This window comes from Dipodomys spectabilis, unplaced genomic scaffold (genome assembly GCF_019054845.1).
Source record: "Dipodomys spectabilis isolate Male_0828 unplaced genomic scaffold, ASM1905484v1 ptg000154l, whole genome shotgun sequence".
Classification (NCBI taxonomy): Eukaryota; Metazoa; Chordata; class Mammalia; order Rodentia; family Heteromyidae; genus Dipodomys; species Dipodomys spectabilis.
The window spans coordinates 4,876,363-4,886,747 of NW_024870831.1; the positions used below are offsets into that span (position 1 = coordinate 4,876,363).

The 10,385-nt window shown below is 39.3% G+C and overlaps 1 pseudogene; it reads left to right on the forward strand.

Moving 5' to 3' along the window:
* Nucleotides 1-9,985: 9,985 nt before the first annotated feature.
* Nucleotides 9,986-10,082, forward strand: LOC122118522 (annotated as a pseudogene).
* Nucleotides 10,083-10,385: the final 303 nt, after the last annotated feature.

Consider the following 10,385-nt stretch of genomic DNA (forward strand, 5'->3'; position numbering starts at 1 on the left):
TATACTTGGGCAGAGATATCCAACTTTGCCCAGGAACAAAAACCCATTGTTCCCCATGTAATACAACAGTTGTTCATGGGCCCCACAACTATCGTGGCAACAACAGCCAAGCCTATAAATGAACCCCAGTTCATATTCCCGGTAAACGTCCACCGAACCTCTGTATGACCTAACCAATGGTACCCCCATGACCCAAAAGTACTTGACAAATACTGGGCCGCTGTCAGGGAAGATGAGTTACAGTCCCTGAATGCTCAACAGATGCTTGAAACCCTTAGCATTGATCTTAACTGCCCTATGATTGTAAGAGTTTAATGAACACAGCATTATCTTCAGGGTCTTCCTTTTATGGAAGGCTGCTTTTTCTGATGAATGTGAACAACAAAGCACACAAAATATCACTACCAGAGGGCAGGATGCCACCATGGGGGACCCTGATTGTTTAAAAGGTGAGGCAGCTTATGCGTCTCCTGCCGCACAAGCAGTAGCACCTCCACAGTACTTTGACCAAGTACGCCTCTGTGCGTTTAGGGTTGTCTCCTCAGTGCCTTCTAAAGAAGGGGACAAACAACTAAAACCCGTCATACAACGTCCCAATGATCTTTTCACTGACTTCGTTGCCTTTGTTCAAGAAGCAGTGGCCTGGAAAGTATCCCATGCTGGAGCCTGAGATGTGCTAATCAAGAGGCTAATATGGGGAGGGGCTACACAGGAATGCAGAAAAGCCATTGCCCCTGAACGAAATATGGAGATCACTGACTGCATCCTATCTACCAAAGATTTGGGGTCATCAACTCATGCTGAGTATCCTTGCACCTCCTTTAGCCTCTATGACTGCCAGTGCTCCCGCGCCCCCTAATGGCAGAATGGGAAATCGACCTTGTTGGGGATGTGGCAGAACTGGTCATTTTATAAAAGATTGCCCATCACTCTGGGGCTCACCCAAAAGAAAACAACCTCCTTCTGTATGTCGTAAATGCAAAAAGGGTTTTCATTGGACCTCTGAATGCTGCTCTACGACTCAGCCTTTCAACTAAATCAGCGGCAGTCCTCAGCCCCGACCACAATAGGACAAAGGCAACAGCCACCACCTCAAGTGTTATGGACTACTCCTACCCAAAATGGAAAAGCTAGAATGAAACTTAAAATCAATGGAACAGAATTTAAGGGCATCATTGATACAGGAGCTGACTGTACAGTCCTTAGAAAAGATGAAGTAGAAGGGTTGGGATGGAACCTAATTCCTGGCGCCTGCATACAAGGTGTCGGTGGAAAAACAGATTCCCTCCATGTCCAATGGCCTGTAAGACGGGAAAACTGTGGTGGGGTCACCGGGGCTTTTAAACCTCTTGTTGCCCCTGGCCTTCCATACAATCTTTGAGGAAGAGATGTCCTCACTAATATGGGTACTCTGATAACAATAGATGATACGGCTTTTTATGAAGACATCATAACCGATCGAGCCGTTAATAACCCACACTACCCCCAATTCTAATGGCCACTGTTGCATGACCAGAGCCAATTCCACTCCAATGGGACACCACCAAACCCATTTGGGTCGAATAGTGGCCTATTTCCTCTGAAAAGCTCCCTCATCTCCAGGTTCTAGTGGAGGAGTAACTAAAAAAGGGACACATAGAACCTAGCATCAGTCCCCACAATTCCCCATTTTTATTATCCAAAAAAGGGCTCAAGGAAAGTGGAGATTTCTCCATGATCTACGTTCCATAGTCATATACAAAAGATAGGAACGCTTCAACCCGGACTCCACACACTTCTGCAATACCCAAAGATTGGCACATTGCCATTATTGACATCAAGGACTGCTTTTTTTCACCCCCCTACACCCCAAAGATAAAGAATATTTTGCCTTCTCAGTATGTGAACCTAATTGTCAACTATGTACTCACCGATATCTATGGAAAGTTCTCCCTAAAGGTATGAAAAATAGCCTTACTATATGTCAGATGTATGTTGCCCATGCTATTAGGACTTTGCTTTCCAAATGCTTTTGTGTCCATTACATGGTTGTCTTTTTAATAGCACATAAAGATGCTACAACCATGCAAATCTGTTTAACAGAACTCAAGGAGAACTTTACAGTGCTGGGCCTTAATATTGCCCCCGAAAAAATTCAACTCAAAGCCCCTTATGCCTATCTTGGATACCATTTAAATCAAACAATTACCCCAAATGGGTCTCATATTGTCATTAAATCCCAATATACTTTAACTGAATTACAACAATTATGTTGACATATCAACTGGTTATGCAATTTTATGTGTCTTCCCACCCAACAACTCCAACTGTTATTTCAATTGCTTCAAGGACCCTCTGAACCAACTTCCCTTCATATACTTTCACCTGATGCTCAACAAGTTTCACAACAAGTCGCTGATTGATTATGTTCAACACCCTTGGTGTTTTTAGATACCACCCAAGAAATCAACCTAATTATATTAAATAATAATGGCCTAATGGTGGCGCTGATGCAAACCCATGGTTTTGTTACAATGGGTATACCTTGCCACTTCCCAATTACCAAAAATTAGCACATCCATTACCATGCTATGCAATCTGGCCATCAAAGGTGCGGAATGATGCCGTCAAACTTATGGCCGATTCCTTGACCATCTTACATGGCCCATTACAAAAACAATCTTTGATTTCCTAACAACCGAAGAGGCATTAGCTTTACAAGTCATCCACTACTATTTTAACATTGATAATCATATGCCCAAAAACCTCGTTTTAAAAGTTACCCAAGAACTCCCACTTTCATGGAAATGTTGTACTCGTCCCAATGGGCAACCTATACATCAAGCCATTGTACTTTTTACAGATGTTAACAAAACTGTTTATGGATTTTACAATGCCAATACTAAAAAATACATGCTTCAAAAACATTCCCTGTCTGTTCAAGCTGCTGAATTACTGGCCATTTTGCTCGCCCTCACATCTTTTCCCAAAGAACCTCTTAATATTTTTTGTGATAGTTTATATACTGTACAAACTGTTGCCATTCTTCCTAGAGTTTTATTACAAGATGATGTAGCAAAAATAACGTGTAAACTACAAAATGTATTAGACAATCGTGTCCAACCCTGGTACATTCAACACATTAGATCTCATACTAACCTCCCCAGACCCTTAGCTGCTGGTAATGAAGCCATTGATCGTGCTGTCACACCAACTGTACTACTCACAAATATGTGCATGGACCAGGCCCGAACGTTAGATGATCGTTTTCATTTATCGGCAGCTACTATCAAACAGTTATTTCCTGATTTAACACACCAACAATGCAAGCACATGATTCGGTCTTGCTCCTCTTGTGCAACTCTTTTACCCTTAGGATCACTTCAACCCATGGGAACAAATCCACGAGGCCTTAGACCCAATAGCACATGGCAAATTGACATAACCCATATCCCCCAATTCGGTAAACAAAAATACGTCCCTGAATGCATAGATACATTCTCAGGCTTTATAACTGCTTTAGCCTTAACAGTGAAAAAAAAAGGCACGCTGTTAAGTCACTTCTACATGCCATTACAATTATGGGAGTTCCTTGGACCCTTAAAACAGACAATGGCCCTGCTTACACCTCCAAACATTTTTGTGAATTTTGTACCTTTTGGAACATTACACCCCAGACAGGTATTCCATATAACCCACAAGAGCAAGCCATTGTTGAACACAGTCATAAAGAAATCAAGACCATTCTTTTAAAAGAAAAGGGGGAACTGGAGGGGCTAGGGCTTAAAAATCCCCAAACACAATTAAATTATTGCCTTATAGTAAAAAACTTTTTAACATTCACACCCACCACATGTGGGACCCCCACCTCCCTGTACTGGGGACTCATGAAACACCTACTCTGGTCCCTTTGGATAGATGGAGGGACCCCATCACAAGAAAATGGGAGGGCCCTGCTCCCTTAATGGCACAAGGGACAGGATTTGCTTGTATCTTTCCAGACACGAGTGATAAACCTGTTTGGATCCCAGCTGGAGTTGTCTGACCAACCGTCACCACCTAAGCAAAAGATGCGTCAGCTATGCTTGAACAGTGCGAGGAGGAGGAGACACAAACCTCGAGCTAGAGCCCATGCCAACACTTGGGGAGACCTAAAGATATTGGTTGAACAAGCCCAGGTTATGGCCCCAGACCCTGACCCGGGGCATGGTACTCTATTCCTCCTATTGTGTGCCATTATTACAGCCAATTCTCAATCTGCTGCAGGGCAGGGTAAGATAACTTTAGTGCCCAGCCCCCAAATCTTAATGATCTCAAATGCTTTCTTCCAATGGCAGGGTTGGCCTTCCTTTCTCAGCAGACGCCTTATGGCATCAAAAAACAAACCTTACTTTTAGATGGAAGGGAGCCATCTGTTTTTGTTTTTCAAACGAGATGATAAAGCAATTTGATGGCTGTACCATTCCCCTCGCAACAGTAACACATGGGATGGGATGGTGGAACTACACAGGACCCTACCCCATTTGTCCCACTGGAAAAAAATTGTTATCAGGCTACTGACATACATTTTCATATGCAGTTGTGCCCACGCAGGGAGTTTGATAGCTTTGGCACTATATGCACTCCTCTTGAGGAATTAGTGATTAGTCTTTGTGCCAATTCCTAGCAAGGCAAAGTGTTTGGGGAGTTCGCGTTGTCCCTCTACCCGGCTATATACAACCAATCTGAAAAAGATCCCAAACCTCAAAATCTAAATGAGTTTTTTGACTCTTCAGGAGGACGATTGGGAGACCTAGGAGCCACCATGCCAATCGTTTGCTCATCACATTCCTGCCTCGATTTGTCCCCTTTCCTATTGGCCAATACTCGTTGCTGTAACCAATATGGATACGACCAGGTGTCAGGAATGGTAGTGGTTAGAGCCCCATTCTTTTTTTGTCTAGGAGACAACTCTTCCACTACTTGCACTCTCAGCAATCACTGGCAACCCAATGACTCATAGCCTTTTGCAGGTTTGGTACGTGTTCCCTCATTTATTGTTCTGGCTACTAATGACTCTCAGTTTTCCCAGGTTCAATTAATTCGCCCATGCACTAAAAGAGCAGTAGGATTGATCATTGCAAACGGGTCCGAAATCATCGCTACAGTGGCTTCATCTACCAGTGCTGCTATATTGCTGTCGCAAAGTGTGTCCACTGTGCAACAGATAAACCAGCTCATCCCTCAACTGTCATCCATAGAATTACAACATTTACAAGTTGCCAATCATCTTAAGGGAGGCCTCCTTGTGCTCCAACAACAAATAGACTTGCTCTAAGAACAGATTACGTTTCTTCGATTACAAAAAGGAGGACTATATAATGCAATGACTACTTCTGTCTGTCAGCTTTCCACTCCTGCACCCAATGTCACTGAACTTAATAACTACATCAAAGGCCCTTGGTCCCTTAAGTACTTAAACTTCACCCCAAACCTGCTGCATGATGTTACCCGCCTAAACCAAACCACCATACAGCTTATTCCCACTGCCTCCTTTTTAGAAGAGTGCTTAAAAAGTTACAACAATGGTTTTCGCCATCCTCTCTGGTCATCTGGGGAGGCCTTGCACTTGTAGGGCTTTCTCTCCTAGGAATTATTAAATGCTTGCACTCCCGGCAAAAACGCCTCCAACGACGGGTCACCATAATGACGGTCCTTTTAAAAGAAAAGGGGAAATTTGTGGGTAGAGCCGGTCAGATCTGGTTGAGTCAGCTAGAGTAGCTGTTGAAGCACACCTCCTGCTAATAGAGATGTGACCCACAGTCATGTCCGCCTAGCTTGCCAGCCATGAGCTATCCAAGATCCCTACATGCCCCAAGGGGACCAAACAGTGCCTGTCACCAAGCAGTGCCCATCATCAACTCCCTGCTAAGTAATTGGCTGGGAAGGACTCCGGAGGTTGGGAAAGCTGGGGCTATAAAATCCCAACCCTTGTGCAGAAATAAACCACACATGCTTAAGTCTGTTCTCCCAACATGTGTTCCTTGTGTGTGTCGTTCATGATTACCTCATGCTGGAGATCTAGCCCTACAATGTAGCAATGGGGGAAGCCCTTATAGTCCTTCACCTTCACTAGGCTTGAAGCCAAGAATCTGTGATAAGTGGGAAATCAGGCAAGAGCTAAGAGGAGGACAGAGAAATAAGACATAGGAGCATTGTCCTTTTGTAACAGATACTGTCATCCAAGGTATTGGTGATTATACTCTATTCTTCTCCATACAACTTTTCGAGTAAATGCAAGATGGATAGAAAAATAATCTATTGAAATAATTTTGCAAAGAATAACTTCAATATTCCTGATATGGTATCTAAGGAGAATCTTAATAGAGAAGATAAAAGTGGAGTATTCTTCGGTTTCCTCTAAGCATATTGTTAGCAAAATATATCTTTGAGGTTAGAAGTGATTGAACCAAAAATTGGTGGAGTACTGATTTTTGAGGGCACGTTAGACACAAGAAGACTTTCAAGGTAAAAGAAAAAAGAAAAAAGTATAGCTAAATATTTGTGATCACAGCTTCTTGGACTGGTATTTTGGAGACAAAGTTTTACATCAGAGATTGTCCTCATTAACATTGATGCTGGGTTTCCGTGGCACTGAAATGCAAGTGGAAAGTTTAATGGACTCGCTTGGATAAGTGAACAGCATGATAGAAAAAATGGAATATAATATTTACTGAATTATTTTGAACAATTACTTTGCCAGAACAAAGAAGGAAATATATAATGCAAATCACTTGACATAAACTTATGAATGAAAGTAGTCAATAGAAATGAGAGAAAACAGAGAGGACTGTTTCCTCTCCGGTGGAGTAATGGGTTCTTGATCTTGTTTCTTCCATTCTATCTTTACAAGCTATCAAGTGCGGCTCAGAATTGGAGTATACAGTTCAGACCAAGAGAACATGCAGAAGAAAATATTTGCAGCAGATATAGGTAATTTATAACCTAAAACTATTTAAATCTGTTAAAAATTCTCGTCTACCCCAAACTGCCCACTTTAAACAACTTTGTATGCTTTTCACAAGATTGTCCTTCATTAACTATTTAAAATTTTGAGAAGTCATCATCATACTCTATAGAGATTGCTGTTTGGTTGTGCTTTTAGTGTGTTTGTGTTTTTTGTTGTATTTTTTCACTGAATTACAAAAGGTTGTGCTAGTGTGTTTCAATTAAGTATGTCCATCTAATTGTCCAATGTTCCTGGATCAGAGTCACTCCTTCTATCCTTCTCAACCAACCCATTCTACAAGATCTATTTCCGATTTACCACTTCCTTTCTCACATGTGTACATTGAGTATTCTAGCTGTACTTGACCCTTGTGCCATTTTTCATTCATTCTATGTCTTTACAATTATTCCTCTCTGGTTTCAACTTCCTGATAGTCATTCTGTTAAACTGTCTGCTCCTACTTTGAAAGGTTTATATACATTCCATGGAGTTTCAATTCTGCATATACTTAAACTGATGTCAGCTTATATTTCCATAATTCATTCATCTGAAGTAACAATTTGCAAGCCTGGAGACATGAAGCACCTAGACCTGATTTTATTCCCCTCCATTTGGAAGATTAATCTGTAGTCAACAAGAAAGTTTAAAAATGGCTGAGAATGTATTCCTATGGCTTTGTAAAGTGGTTTGTGATTATTTTATTTTACATGGGATAATATTTTCTACTACCTATGAGTTTTGGAAAAAGAAGAAAACTAAAATTTACTACTGTAGAGGAATATGATAGAGAAAGAAGACAGATTTTATGTTTGTCAAATCTCTGATGAGTACCCATATTCAAGACTTAAAGTCATATTTCTTACTATGTTAGACAGATAGGGAAAACATAAAACACCATATGATAGGGCAACTATTCATGACTTTTTAAAAAGTAGTTTTTATGTGATGAAATTTACTTTATTAGCTAATGTTTTGGTTTGAAATATGGGAGGCTGATCTATTTAACAAATTTTCGAAAGCACCTACTGAAAAACACAAATGGTGAGGGGTCCTATTTCTACACTTTAATGAATGGTTGAACCTGTTTGGCATTAGTGCTGGGTAAATGAATCAACTCTATTTTAACTTGCTCCCTACACTTGAAAAACTAGTAACGTCACTAAATATCATCTATTTGTAAAGTGTTATTTTGGCAAATGTGTTTTTAAAAAGTTTATTTGAAAAGGAATATACTTTCAGGAGATTAAATGTAGGTTATCATTGGTTTGAGAATGACAACCTTTTTACACTACAGAACCAAGTTTGACTGAAGTACTAGTGTTTTGAAGCAATAAGGTTCTTCTCAATCAATGTTTTTTCTGAATTATCTTTGAACTGTATGACAAATATTCCTAGCATTGGTAGATCAATTATGGATCTCTGTCCAGGAACTATTTTTTGGCCTGATGATGCTGGACTGAAATCATTCATTAATGATTAGAAGATGGGTATTACAAATCATTTTGTGACATTTGTGGTCTTGTTCACTCCTATGGGATGGTCATCTGAAAATAGAAAGTTTGAATTACTGTACTTTCACATTTTGTGATTTCATATTGCATTTTGAGTTGCCTTGCATTTCCCAAGTGCTTACTGCTAATTCCTGCATTTTAAGGAATTGGGCCCCTGAAATATAGGAAATGAGAAATTAAGATGGGTCTTCAATTACTTTCTGTTGGTATGTTGCATGAGCCTCGGTGAGATCTCTTGCCCTAGTTATTTGATGATGCAGGTAACTGGGACCTGGGATCCTAGGACCCGTGGATCCTGTGGAAGAATAATACCTTTTAGACATCATATCAGCAAAATTTGAGTATTATCAGTAGGAATGCTTCAGAAATATGGAGAAAAACAGTTTGGGACCAGTGAGTTAAAACAATAAACAGAGCAGCAGAGTAAAATCCCTTATAGATTAAAGAAAACAACATTGTTTTTTTTACCATGTGAATTCAGAAACCAAGAACAATTAGAAGGTATCACAAGTTTATACTGAAAACATTGCATTGATACTTTTTATATTCTAATATATATTCTAATCCTGATTATTTATATTCCAATCTATTTATTGTAATAAATATCAATTAATTATAAATTAATTCCAGTAAGATTCACTGTGTGAAATATAAAATCAGCACATAAATATAAAATATATAACTATATATAATATAAGAAAATGCTTTGCATTGTTCTCTTGTGGTTAAGGTAACAAAGGCAACTGTTTTAAAATATTATTCCATTACCTCTACCTCAGTGTTTGGTAGAATTAAACTTAAAGCTTTACCATTCGGAGATGTACAGCCTAGAGGCAAGAGGAAACACTGTGATTAAAACATTACCAATTTAAGGCCTAATAACAAGGAGAAACATATGGACTTCTCCTGGAGCCTCCTGAGTAGATAGGATTACAGGCATGAGCCATTAGCGCCTGGCTTAGTCTGAACAGTTCTGTCTGAACTGTTCCTCACTTTATGATCCTTTGTAACTAAGATTAGTTTTGCTCCAATAAGACAATCTATGCTGTCAGGGTAAGATATTCTGGTAGGTCTGTTCTTACATGGAGCAAGGGTAAAGGGTCAGGCAGACATTTGTGCCAGTAAGACCTCATTTGGGAAATTTTAAGCTGCAGAAGTTTAGAAGTAGCTCTTAAGCAAGGCTTACTTTGAATCCATTAGCTCCACAAAGCTAAATCAGTTAAAAAATAAGTACTTGAAAATCCATCACCTTTGGACCTAGCTATGAAGGCTTCAAAGTATGATCAAATTTCAAATGAAAAAGACTTAAAATAGTTACTGACAAAAAATTGCAAATGTGAGCAATTGAACAAACAATATAAGTTTTTCCACCATACACAGAATTTTGCAGAAATAAGATGAATAGCAAATTTGGGAACAATAGGTTTCCTGGTTGCAAATAGGCAACCAAGGATATATGCCTATCTTAAGTTTGCATCATTAACTACGTAAATTTACAAGATACTACATGCTTCAGCATCATGTCTACCTGAATTACAATACAGAGATTAACATGGCTTTTGCACAAGGATGATATGAAAATTTGTGAAGTATTCCATATTTTTCATTCTTCAGATGCAAGAAATGAAAAACAGTTATGAAAAAGTTGATTACAAATATTCAAGTGTAATAATACATATAATTCATAGAAATAAAAGTTAGTTTGACATGAGTGAATTCAATCTTCACGTTTTTAGAAAGGCCTTTATATAGCATAACCTTTATACAACTTTTGAAATAAGATAACATTGTCATTTTATCCCAAAGAAATAAAATTCTATAAGGACCTAGGAATTAAAGGAATCTTAAACTGTTCCTATATGGAACACAATCTGAAAGAACACATTTATTAATGGACCTATATATTA